We start from the raw sequence: 13,020 nt of genomic DNA, 5'->3' as shown, positions 1-13,020 counted from the left end.
CTAAACTGTCATCAAAATATTCCTTTATATTTGGTTGAGCCCCATCTTTTTTCAAGCCAGACTGCTATTCCAAGACATGGCTGAAATCCCAATGGCAAGACAGTTAATAATAATTTGCATTTCATAGGTAACAAATATTTCTTTTCCAATAGTTACAATGACCAGGGCAATCGTCTTATATAACGAACTATGATTATGATGTCACTAATCATCTTGTATATAAAGAAGCAGTTTTTGGCCAAAAAATTGATTTTGTTTTAAATATTACGTTTTGTTAATTATAAAAACGATTTCCTTTAACACTAGCCCTTAAACAGTGTTCTATGATATTACAGTGCCCTGCTAGCTGTACAGAAAAAAAAGGACATTGAAGGTCATTCCCATGCAAAAAGTGATTTTTCTTGTTGGCCAGGCCAAGAGTTGGCCAGGCCATTACCCTTGTTGTTCAAGCCAAGGGACTGTTAGTGTCCTGTATAGGGTTTTTAGCCAAGGTGATTCCAGTGGTGCCCTTTTGTTTTGATCCAACGCCATTTCTATAGGGTTTCAGAAATTTTTTTACAACTGTGGGCCATGGTTTGTCCTTTACTAGGTTGCAGCTACTTCTGTAGTCACAATACCATTTCAAACACCAACACATACAAGCTAAAATAGCTAAGTTAATGGAGCATTATGACTAGACTGTTATGAAATCTCTTGTTTTGGCAACCTTTTTCTTGTAAGTATTCTTATTTATTTTTTATCTGGTGTCATAGACTTTCTGACAAGTATTACAACTAAATGGTTTTACATAGTTTTACTTAGGCTAGAATACCACCTACCCCTATGTCTACTGACCTGGGCATTAAAATCCCCTAATAAAAACTTTTTTTTTTTTTTTGCTCAGTTTGATGCATTCATTCCTCTTTTCTCAGTTTCACTAGGCTTTGACAGTGGCATGATGTCATCCCATATACCATCAGTTTTGTCATGAAAAGAAGGCATCTTCCTTGAATCTAATCAATTTCTGACTCTTAAAAAGGGAGCCAATACTTTCGATTTTCAATTTGAATTAGCCCTGTTCCCGCCGTGCAAAAAGTGGGGTAGCAAAGTAGCAATGCTACTTGACAGTTTTCAATTTTGTTAACAGATTTTGTCTGAAAATACCATTTTTACACGTAAAATATTTTTTGCTCCAAGAAAAGCTGTCAAAACACAAGCTGTGCTGCTAATGTGTTGGCAGCTTTTGGAATTCTGTAGAATTCTGCTACTGGCAGCTTTGGAGCTTTTTTCATACCTGCCCTGTTCAAAGTTTCTACAGCCTTTCCTTCTATACAAAATTGCAGGGGAAAAAATAGTACACATAGACCACATAACTCTTTGCTAGAACATGCTCATTTGTCAACCTAGATCCACATAATGTCTATTTGATTTCATTCAGCATCCCTCTCACTATTCTATGAATATTTCTCAAGACATTGTACACATAGCCTTTTAATTTTAATGCTGTTAAAGCCAAAGGACAGAAAGTTTACTATATAGGGGTTTTGGACAAGGCGGTTCTAATGGTATACTTTTTGTTTTGATCTGACTCTATTTAGGAGTTATGGGTTATTATATCTCTTAACATTGGACGTGATCGTCTCTTACTAAATAATTTCTTAGACCACACTGCTTTTCCATTTACGAAAAATTAAGCAAGAAAAAGGGGTTGTAATTTTTATAAAGCAGTGAATACAATAAAATAAACACTTAATAAACAAAAATACTCCGAATATTTCGGCTCCACGTCCGGGAGCCTTTCTCAACAGAAAAAAAAAGAAAAGAAATGAAACAAAAAATGTTCTTTTTAAAAACCTTAACTTACATCAAAATAAAAACATACTATGCACATAAAGAGGAAAAAAACAACAAAAAGAAAAATTTAAATAAATAGGAAAAAAAACCACACATTAAATAAACACTTCCGTTCACTGGTGTATATACAAAATCAAATTTCTACATTGATTCAAAAACGCCTCATCACAGTATATAAATGGAAATCTATCAAAAAATGAAGAATATATTTATACTTAAACCAAAACAATAAAGGTCATCTAACCCCCGACCAATAACCCCTAATTAAATCTCACAAATTGATCTACTAATGTTTGCATTATAAATTGAACGGATTCATTTGCTTGCAAGCTTAGCTGCAGTTCGTTTACTTTTCCCAGCATTCAACCCATTCTGACCTTTGTTTGCAAGGTCATCTTTCGTTTCAGAACTAGTATTAAAATCAGTATTGGTTCAATATCTTACCTGCTTTTTAATTAAACTATTATAAATTAAATTGATCCTAAATTCCCCTTCATCTCTATTGATACTAATACCCCCATATATTATCTTTTTTATTTCTTTAATTTCCCTGAAGCTTTGTAAAAGTCCTAGAGACATATCTACCATTTTTGTTTGATCAAATAAAATACTGTGATGAGGAAAATAATAAACATGTTCTGCAATAGCTGACTCAAACTTTTCCGGTTTTATATTTTGTTTTAGAGAGCAATCTATGGCATTCCTGTGTTGCTGTAGCCTATTTTCTAAAATCTGTTGTGTTCTTCCCACATAAAATTTACCACAAGAGCATAGAATTTTGTATACTCCCTTTTGCAAATTTCTCGGTACCTTGTCTTTCCCTTTATTTAACAAAGAGCTTATAGTTTGTCCTGATTTAAATGCTGTATTTATATTATGTTTTTTTAATTGTCTTCTTAATTTTTGTGACAATAATGGGATAAAAGGCAAAGTTATGTAATATGTTTCTTGATTTGACCCATCTTTCATGTAAACAAATTACATAACTTTGCCTTTTATCCCAATATTGTCAGGTTTAATAGTTTAATTAAAAAGCAGGTAAGATTTTCAACTAGAACTGATTTTAATAATAGTTCTGAAATGAAAGATGACCTTGCGAACAAAGGTCAGAATGGGTTAAATGCTGGGAAAAGTAAACAAACTGCAGCTAAGCTTGCAAGCAAACGAATCCGTTCAATTTATAATTCAAACATTGGTTGGTGAACTTGTGAGATTTAATTAGGAGTTATGGGTCGGGGGTGAGCTGACCTTTATTGTTTTGGTTTAAGTATAAATACATTCGTCGTATCTTGATTTACTTTCGTTCATGCAGTGTGCGGAGATGAGTTTAAATACATGTTTACACTCGATTTCTTATATGAACCATTGAATTGTATCTTGTGTCGAATATGCGATTTTTGTTTGAGGTTTATTTATATTTTTTCTTTTGTTGTTTTTTTTCTCTTCATGTGTTTAGTAGGTTTTTATTTTGATGTAAGTTAAGGTTTTTAAAAAGAACATTTTTTGTTTCATTTTTTTCTTTTTTTTCCGTTGAGAAAGGCTCCCGGACGTGGGGCCGAAATATTCGGAGTATTTTTGTTTAATTAAGTGTTTATTTTATTGTATTCACTGCTTTATAAAAATTACAACCCCTTTTTCTTGCTTAATTTTTCGTATCGTCTCTTACTAGGTTGCTAGCTACTGCTGCAACGCGGATCCCACAAATTTGTTTACATAACCAACTTTTATCATTAAGGTTAATCAAAATACCAATCCTGAATCAGCTTTAAATGATAATTCTTCCTCACTTGAGTTTTTCTTTAATGTGTTTTTAAATTCTTGGTTACTATAGGCTTTAGTTCAGTCTTTACTGGGTTGCCCCTAAACTCTATTTTTAAAATTAATTATATCTAAGCCTCTCAAGACCCCTTAACACCTAACCAGACAACCTAATATTAAGTTCTTATTTTTCTTTTTACTCCATTTTTTTTTATTTCAATTGCTTAAAAAAACTAATAGCATTGAAATACAAGAAAATACTATAATTGAGATGAACTAAAACAAAAATGTTTCTTAATACCACACAGGAGAAATGTCTACAGTAAATACTCACATCAGCCTAAACAGTAATTAAGACCAAACATTACACAAAGAGGCTTTTCTTAGCAGGAACCAGTAGAGAACAAACTACATTGTCATTACTGTTACCCATGACACTTATTAAAGTATTAATCTTATTTCTCTAAGGTATTCCAATTGATCTTTTTTTCATATGCTGCAACCTGTAGCTTTCTTCTCAGAGTATGGCCTTCTACTTGTATTAAATAAAAAAAAACAAGTTTTTTAACTGAAAGTAAGGAGCAACATTAAAACTTAAAACAGACAGAAATTATTCCATATGTGAAGGGGCTGCACCTTCCTCGAACTCACTCTTTATGCTGAAGTCAAAGATTTTTTTAAATACTTCAAGAATTGTAAATTATCTATTTTTTTCTATTTCAAAACCAATGTCCCTTTTGTTTGAGTGGTTTTTTCTAAAGAATCAGAACAAAAAGTCAAACTTCAGCATAAAGAGCAAGGGCTGAGGAAGGTGCAGCCACCCTCATGTACATAATAATTTCTGTTCATCTAAAGTTTTAATGTTGCTCCTTACTTTCAGTTAAAAAAAAAAATTCTTTTATGTTTAATTTCTGATTGTTTCTCAAATAATGCTGGGGGCAGGAACAGGTTATGTTGATGAAATTTCTCAGGTTTGTAGCTTTTGATGGGTAACATTAAACTTAATGAACTTTATATATTTAGAATTAGTACAAAAATCCAATTGTTTTGATGTATCTATTATTAACAAAGTTCTATATTTTAGAGTTTGGCTATTATTGAGCTGAATCCCTCCTTACTTATAGTTTGTTACAACAAACTGTTCGATAAAATTTTTAATCATTTTATTTTAAAATTCAGTGACAGAGCTCTTCATTTTTTTAATTCAAAATAAATAGGGGGACAACTGGGTTTCAATCAGTGGCCTCTCAATCTGCAGTTGAATGCTCTACCATTCAGCTAAGTATACTTCCCAATAACAAATACTATATGTGAACAATATAGGCAAATTTCAAAACTTACATCCCTTTCCCCAGAGGTTATGGGGACCATGTTCTCCCCAAAGGCATAGTTGTTGGACCTTTCAACTGTGATGAACAAAATGGTTATCTCAAAATTTTGATCAGATGACTTTGGGGGGTAAAAAGGGCGTGGGAAAGGGCTAGCTACCCTCCGATCTTTTTGGCCACTAGAACTTTTAATTTTCATTCAAATGAGCCTTGTTCCAAAATTCTAGGACCATTGGTTCAATATATTTACCCCAGGGAGAAACAAAATATGAAAAAAAATAAACATGCATCTGTGATCTTTTTTCTGGCAAAAAAATATAAAAATTCACATTTTTTCAGATGGGAGCTTGAAACCTTGACAGTAAGGTTCTCTGATACACTGAATCTGATTGTGTAATTTTTATTAAGACTCCTTGACTATTCAGGGGTGTTGCCCCCCTCTTTCAAAATCAAGCCAATTTCCTCAAGGCTTGTAGCTTGTGATTTGTAACACTAAACTTAATTAATCTTATGTTTTTGGAATCAGCATAATAAGCTGATTCTTTTGATGTATCCATTGATATCAAAATTCCATTTTTTAGAGTTTTAATTGCTATTGGGTTGAGTTGCTTCTTACAGTTAGTTACCAGAAACTATTTGATCTTATACTTTATACATCATTTATGGTTGTAACGTATGATTATGATGTCATTCATCATCTTATATAAAAAAAAGAGTTTTTTTTTGCTAAAGCAGTGATTTTTTTTAATATCAGGTGTTGTTAATTACAAAAGTGGGTAGACCTAGATGTGGCAATTTCCTTTTACATGAACCCTTAAACAGCTGATCTTCTAGTGCCCTGCTAGCTGCAGAGAAGGAGAAAATGAAAAAAAAAGGAAATTTATGGTGATTCCCATGCAAAAAGTGAGTTTTCTTGTTATTCAAGCCAAGGGATTTTCCTTCTAGTTCAAGTCAAAGGATTGTCAGTTTTCTGATAAGGGTTTTCAGCCAAGGCAATCCTAATGGTGGACTTTTGTTTTGATTGAATGCTGTTTTCTGAGGTTTCATTCTATTTTTTGTTACTATGGGCTGTGGTTTGCCCTTTACTAGGTTGCAGCTACCACTGCAACCATAGCTTCCTCTCTAGTCACCATCACAAATTCATATTGTTAAGGTGGCATAACCTAACTCCCATTTATATCTTTATGGTATGACATCCTTATATACTGACAGTACTCATGTCATTATAACTAACATCATTATATAGTTTTCAATTTTTATACCATTTATGGTTGTAACCTAGATTATGACATCATTCATCATCTTGTAAACAATAATGCCGTTTTTGTCAAAAATTTATTTTATTTTAAATATTATGTTTTGTTAAATACAAAATAAATAGAAGTGAAAATTCCCTTCAATATGAGCCCTTAAAGAGCTCTCCATGATGTTCCAGTGTCCCACTAGCTACAGAAAAAGAAAAGATTAGAAAAAAAACAACAACAAAGAGGTCATTGATGGTGATTCCCATGAAAAAAAAAAGTGATTTTCCTTGTTGTTCAAGCCAAGAGACTATAAGTCTCTTGTCTAGGGTTTTGGCTCAGGTAATTCCAATGGTGTACTTTTTGTTTCAATCTGATGCCATCTTTAGGGGGTCTCAGGCTATTTTTTGGATTACTGTGGGCCATGGTATGTCCTTTATTAGGTTACTCAGTTACTGCTGCAACCATGATTAAAAGCAGGCAAAAATTGATTTGAAGTGCTACAAAGGTTTAAACAGACTAGCATTGAGTGGCACCCATATTATATTGTTGCCCCTTGGATATTCTGAGGTCAGAGGGAAAAAATTGGCAGACAAAGCAGCTAAGGCTAGATCAACAACTTGTTACAAACCAGAGGCTTTCATTTATAGCATTGAAAGTTGCTGGAAGGCAGGTATAAGGAGATGAAGCTCCGAGAGGGTGGAACAACATTGGCACAGAAAGGTGAAATGTCAAGAAATATACAAAGTGATCCCAAAGTTTACCCCTAAATAAAACAAAATTTTCTTCCATTAAATTTCTGAGATACAGATAGATAATGAATCCATTACAGGAATTAGGAATTTTGGAATCATCCTTTTCAAATTAGAAAGTATAGTAGAACTGCAATCAAAACGTGCTAACTACAGTTATTCTGCATATTATGAAGTTAGAACTGTTTTCTTAACATGTTCCTTCTCAACAGGCCCAATTCTAGGCTTACACCTAACTAACAGCTGGCAATGTATATGGTAAGGGTGGGAAAACTAGTACCTAGTCCCCAAACCATTGGTGAACCTAGGCTTCTTGGTAAATTTGGAAGAGTTTACATTACTGACCTGTGGATAAGGTGAACATACTGCTCAACCCCTTTTTTGTGTTCTTTCCAAATATAATAGTTGTTTTACTTGGAAATTCAATTTTAAGCCCTTTATGAACCCTTGAAGATTAAACCTTTCCCTCTCATTTTTGCTACAGAAAAGCGTTAAAATATCGGTTAAATTTATTATTTGATTATAATTCTATCTTGCTAAAATTATATAATCCACAGGCATTGATTAACCAGGATCCAATTGAATAAACCATTTACAAATCTTTAACAAATTTCTGTGTTTTCTTTAATATTTTATCATTTCTCTTGTGATGTAATTGAGAACCAGAAAACATACCCCCGGAAAATACCCCCCTGGAAAATACCCCCCGTGGAAAATAACGCTTTCCAAATTTGAGAATTTTTTTTTTAATTTCCGGAGGGGGAAGGAATTTTGGTACTTGTGTATTAGTTCTAGGCGAATACCCCCGGAAATTACCCCCCCCCCCCCCACAAAAAAAAACTTGGAAAACAAGGCTTTCCAAATTTGAGAATTTTATTTGAGTTTTATTTTTTAATTTCCATAGGGGGATGGAATTTTGGTACTTGTGTATTATGCGGCACTCACTCAAGTTTACGCTGTGTAAAATTCGAGAACACACCGGTTTTTTGTTAGTTTCTATGTTACTTTAGAAATAAATTCGCGCTATAGCTTAACCCCCCCCCCCTAATGTGCAAATCTATAGCACAAATTTATTTCTAAAGTAACGAAGAAACTAAACAAAAAAACGGTGTGTTCTCGAATTTTACACAGAGGAAACTGAGTGAGTGGCATAATACACAAGTACCATCCCCATACGGAAATTAAAAAAATAAAACTCGAATAAAATTCTCAAATTAGGAAAGCCTTATTTTCCACGTTTTTTTTTGGGGGGGGGGGAGGTTACGGGGGGTATTCAACAGGGGGGGGGTAAACACCGGCCACCTTGTGTATTATGCACCACTCACAAGTTTACGCTGTGTAAAATTCGAGAACACACCGTTCTTTTTTGTTAGTTTCTTCGTTACTTTAGAAATAAATTTGCGCTATAGATTTGCACATTCTGGGAGAAGGGGGGGGGTGAGGTAAGCATAGCGGGTCTGCATGCAAAATGTGTTTGGTAAAATTATTCTGCACATTAGATAGATAGACAAATAAGTGTATTTTAAAGCCAAATATACAGCCATGAACACAGTAAAATAACATAAATGAAAGACAAAAATAACATAAACTTTGATCAGCAATCAAACAGTTCGTGATAACGAACTGTAAATAAGGAGCGACCCGGCTCAATAGTAACCAAAACTCTAAAAAACGGAATTTTGATACGAGTAGATACATCGAAAAAATTGCATCTTTATGCTGATTTCAAATATATAAGTGTCATAAAGATTAGTCTTACCCAATCAAAAATTGAGAGCCTGAAAAACTTTGCCTTATTTTCGAAAAAGGGGGAAACAACCCCTAAAAGTTATAGATCCTTAATGAAAATCAAACCACAAGATTAAGCGCAACAGAAAACCCTACTGTAGACGTTTCAAGCTCCTATCTGCAAAAATGTGAAGTTTTGCATTTTTTGCCAGAAGAGAGATCACGGATGCGTCTTTATTTTTATTTTTTTCCAGGGGTGATCCTATCGATCCAGTAGTCCTAGAATATCGTGAGAGGGCCCATTTGAACGGAAATTAAAAGTTCTAGTGCCCTTTCTAAGTGACCAAAAAATTGTTCAGAATATGTTTATCAAACTGACAATAAACAGTTTTTTTGTTTTTTTTTTAAGTAAAGTGCAAATTATTTTCTGGTCTGAAGAAGACATGGGTGTTGTCAGCCATACTCCTTTTACTTTTTGCTCGTTTTGAAATTGACTAGGCTATCTATTGTAATTTCTGTTAGTTTTTGGTTTCATTTATTTGTTAGGGTGAACCAGGGTAATTCCGGACACCCCCCTTTATCTTGCTAACCCCTCGTTAGATTTGTTTTGAAAAAATCACAGAGGAAGTGTTTATGACTCACTATATCCGATTGACAACAGCCAGCACGTGGGGGAGGGACTGGAGACAGTCAGTCTTGAACCGGAGTCGATTGGAGAAACTTTGATGAAAAAGTACGTATGGTGTCAGTTTTTTTTGCATTTGTTGGTGAATGGTGTAACTTATGGGTTTTGTTGTTTTACCATTCAAAAGCGTTTTAATTAGGGCATTAGTATGATTTTTTGCAGATTTTTATCTCTAACGGTTTAGTCGTAGGATGGGTGTCCGGAATTACCCATTTTCTGACCCCAAACAGGGTGATTCCGGACAGATGGTGAGGCCATAATCCGGCCACAGAGGGGTATTTCCGGACATGAGAAAATGTGATGCAATCAATTCCTTTTCATCGAATTTTGACCTCTGCCTCCTGGAACTGTGTTCTATCAGAGATTCTCGAGTTTCTAGCAATATAGCATGAGTTTACTGAACTAGTTTTAGTTGTGCAGCTTGCAATGAACGAAAACATCACAATTCTGAAGCTGCCACCCCATACGACACACATGCTTCAAGCTTTAGACGTTGGCGTTTTCAAGGCTTTCAAAACCACGTATGACCAAAGGCTAACCAAACGGGCAAGGAAAAATGTTGGAGAGAAGCTGCAGAAAGCAGATTTTGTCAAGATGATAAGTGAAATTTGGAAACAAGCAGATCCAGTTCTAATCCAGAAAGCGTTTGCATCAACTGGAGTTTATGATCCTAGCGTACCAGAGAGAGCCAACCGTGCGAAAATCAACAGAGAGCAGTTTGACCCGCAGAAACTCAGGGCTTACGATGCCGTTCTTGAAGAAAAGAAAATAGAACAAGCAAAGAAACCAGCAGAGAAGTCAACAGCCGTTAGGATTCAGAGTCCAGAGAGAAAGTGACAATCTGACCGTCAACATTTCTTCACCTAAGAAGAAACCACAAACTCCAATGAAGAAGACCTTTGGAGAGCTCCTGTTAGAGAGTGTAAGAAGAGACCCAAGAAGTGAACCAGGGCAGAGTAAAAAGATCACTCAGAAAGCTGCTGAAGTGATCACTTCTAAGGTGTATTTAGAGCAACTTAAGAAGCAGCAGGAGGAAAAGGAAAAGGCAGACAGGAAAAAGGGTGTGGGAAAGAAAACCAAAGGGAAAGAAACCGGTGATACCTAGACTTCTGGTACCAAAGGCAAAAAGATGAATCTCTTACAAGAAGCGGCCTCCCCAGTTCCCTTGTCTGACACTGAAAGCGAGTCCAAGATACCATACGCTTACACTGATGATGACATCTCTCTTGAAGAGATGTGTGTTCTTGATGACCTCGATCAGCCTGGCCCTAGCAAGAAATAGGTCGAAACGAAGCTTGACCATAATTCTGCTGTGTATTACGACGACTCACCTTATTTTGGCAGAATTGTTGACTTTGTTGATGAAGGGGTCGTTAGGATGAAGCTCTCAAAGATCGACTCAGCAGCGACGTACGAGTTTAGCTGGCCCAAGAACGATGACATCACAGACGTCGCAGAAGAGTTTATCTTGGGAGGGCCCCTCACTCTGAAGGGCACTGGACCCTTCACTATAAGCGAACATCGCGAAATGGTGAAACGCCACAAGGAGAGGAAGAAAAACTATGGAAAAAAACAGTGATCACCTAGTTCCTCTGTGTTTTGCCTTTAAACTTGCTTTTATCAGTATTTGAAGTCGTCTTTTTTATTATTTTTACCTTATTTTTAATTTACAAATTTCAAGGAAGTTAGCAGATGGCTTCTGTAGTTACAGGAGATGAAGGCCCAGGCTTTCAGGTCCCCCAGTCCTTCAGAAGAATATTTAAATACTGGCTCGTGGTAGTATAATCACTTTATTATCAAATTATCGTGAGAATCCATGGTTTGACACATTGGAAAAACGAGATTTGACTTTCAGAAAAACAAAATCACGACTGCAAAGCTGTCGAATAACTCTGCTAGTTTGGAAGGTACGCGCATGAAATTTGGAAGAAACATAGATTCTGGGGTGCTTATACCACCAACCAAACCTAAGATTTTTTACTCCTTCAGGTACAAAGATATTGACCTCGTCCGGAATTACCCATTTTTGGTGGCTAATTCCGGACACCGTGGAAAAATTTCAAATGAGGTCACCAATCCCCTTTATAGTTCGAATTTCGGAAGTTTCTAGCTCTTGTACAAAAGCTAAAAGTCTGAAATTTCATACGAATCCGATTTTATGGCGAGATTTTAAGTCTGCTGGCAGGAGGAATTTTTTGAATCCAAAAAAAAGGTCAAAGTGTCCGGAATTACCCTGGTTCACCCTAATGGTGATTTGTGGTAAAAAACTCAAGTAAAAGTTACAAATTTAGAAACCTTATTTTCCACAGAGGGGGAGGGTATTTTCCTCGAGGGTACTCTGTTCATGGACGTATATTTGGCTTTAAAATACGCTTATTTGTCTATCTATCTAATATGCAAAATGCTTACCCCCCCCCAATGTGCAAATCTATAGCGCAAATTTATTTCTAAAATAACGAAGAAACTAACAAAAAAAACGATGTATTCTCAAATTTTATACAGCGTAAACGTGAGTGAGTGGCGCATTATACACAAGTACCAAATTTCCTTCCCCCTACAGATATTAAAAAAATTAAACTCAAATAAAATTCTCAAATTTGGAAAGCCTTAATTTCCACGGGGGGGGGGGGGTATTTTCCAGGGGTATTCGCCGGGGGGATATTTTCCAGGGGTATTCGCCGGGGGGGGAGGGGAAACACCGGCCACCGTATTAATCTAGCCCTTAATCAACTAGGCTACCTATGTAAATTTGGGGTCATTTATATTATGCCTACTGACCTATGAATAAGGTGGAAATACCACTCAATGCCTTTTTTTATGCTCTTTCTAAATATAATAATCCCTTTACTTGGAAATTCAATTTTGAGCCCATTATAGACCCTCTAAGATTATATATTTTACTTTTTTTTAGACTAGGCTATATAAAAGGGTTAAACACAACAATTCTTACTTCATTGTGTGTAGAATAATTATAGTTGAAACATTTCAACTGCAACTCTACTATACTATACCCCCCACCCCCACCTACAAGCACAAAAATAGGGTATAACCCAAATTATATCTTTGCCATGTGTTTTCTTGTTCTAAATTTCGTAAGTCATTCCAATTTTTGGGTAAACTGGTTTAAACAAGACTGATGCTAACAGCAGTGTATAAGTGGTATCTAAAATCAGAGGCAACGCTGTAGCGTTGCCTATAGTAAAGACCATACGGCTCCAATGTTTTATTATTATTTTTTTTCCAGAGGCACTTCATACGGAAGGGGTCGTCATAGAAACTTCAAAGGGGGCTGATTCGATTGGAAGTCAAGAGTTCTAGTGCCCTTTTTAATAGTCGAAAATGATTGGAGGGCAACTAGCCCCCCCTCCCACGCCCATCATTTCCCTAAACACATCCAACCAAAATTTTTAGATAGCCATTTTGTTCAGCGTAGTTGATTTTCAGATAGAAAATATGTTTTTGAGGAGGATACTCCCCCACAACCCTCAGGGCAAGGGTTTTAAGTTACGCCCTGGGGGCATATAAGGTTTTTTATAGAAGGCGTTGTAATAGAAACTTCAAAAAAGGTTAATTATATTGGAAATTCAAAGGGCTAGTACCCTTTTTAATAGTCAAAAGTTATTGGAGGGCAACTAGCCCCCCCCCCCCCCCCCATCAGTCCCCCAAACACCTCCAATCAAAATTTTGAGATAGCC

The 13,020-nt window shown here is 35.6% G+C and overlaps 1 protein-coding gene across 3 annotated transcripts in view; it reads right to left on the bottom strand.

The window, feature by feature from the left end:
• The window catches only part of Sf3b2 (splicing factor 3b subunit 2), a 92,456-nt gene that overhangs the window by 64,496 nt on the left and 14,940 nt on the right, over window positions 1–13,020 (bottom strand). The window lies entirely within an intron of this gene.

Source organism: Artemia sp. Qi Xiang Cuo, chromosome 7 (genome assembly GCF_049724085.1).
Source record: "Artemia sp. Qi Xiang Cuo chromosome 7, ASM4972408v1, whole genome shotgun sequence".
NCBI classification, from domain to species: domain Eukaryota; kingdom Metazoa; phylum Arthropoda; class Branchiopoda; order Anostraca; family Artemiidae; genus Artemia; species Artemia sp. Qi Xiang Cuo.
This window is presented reverse-complemented; position numbering and strand designations above follow the sequence as displayed.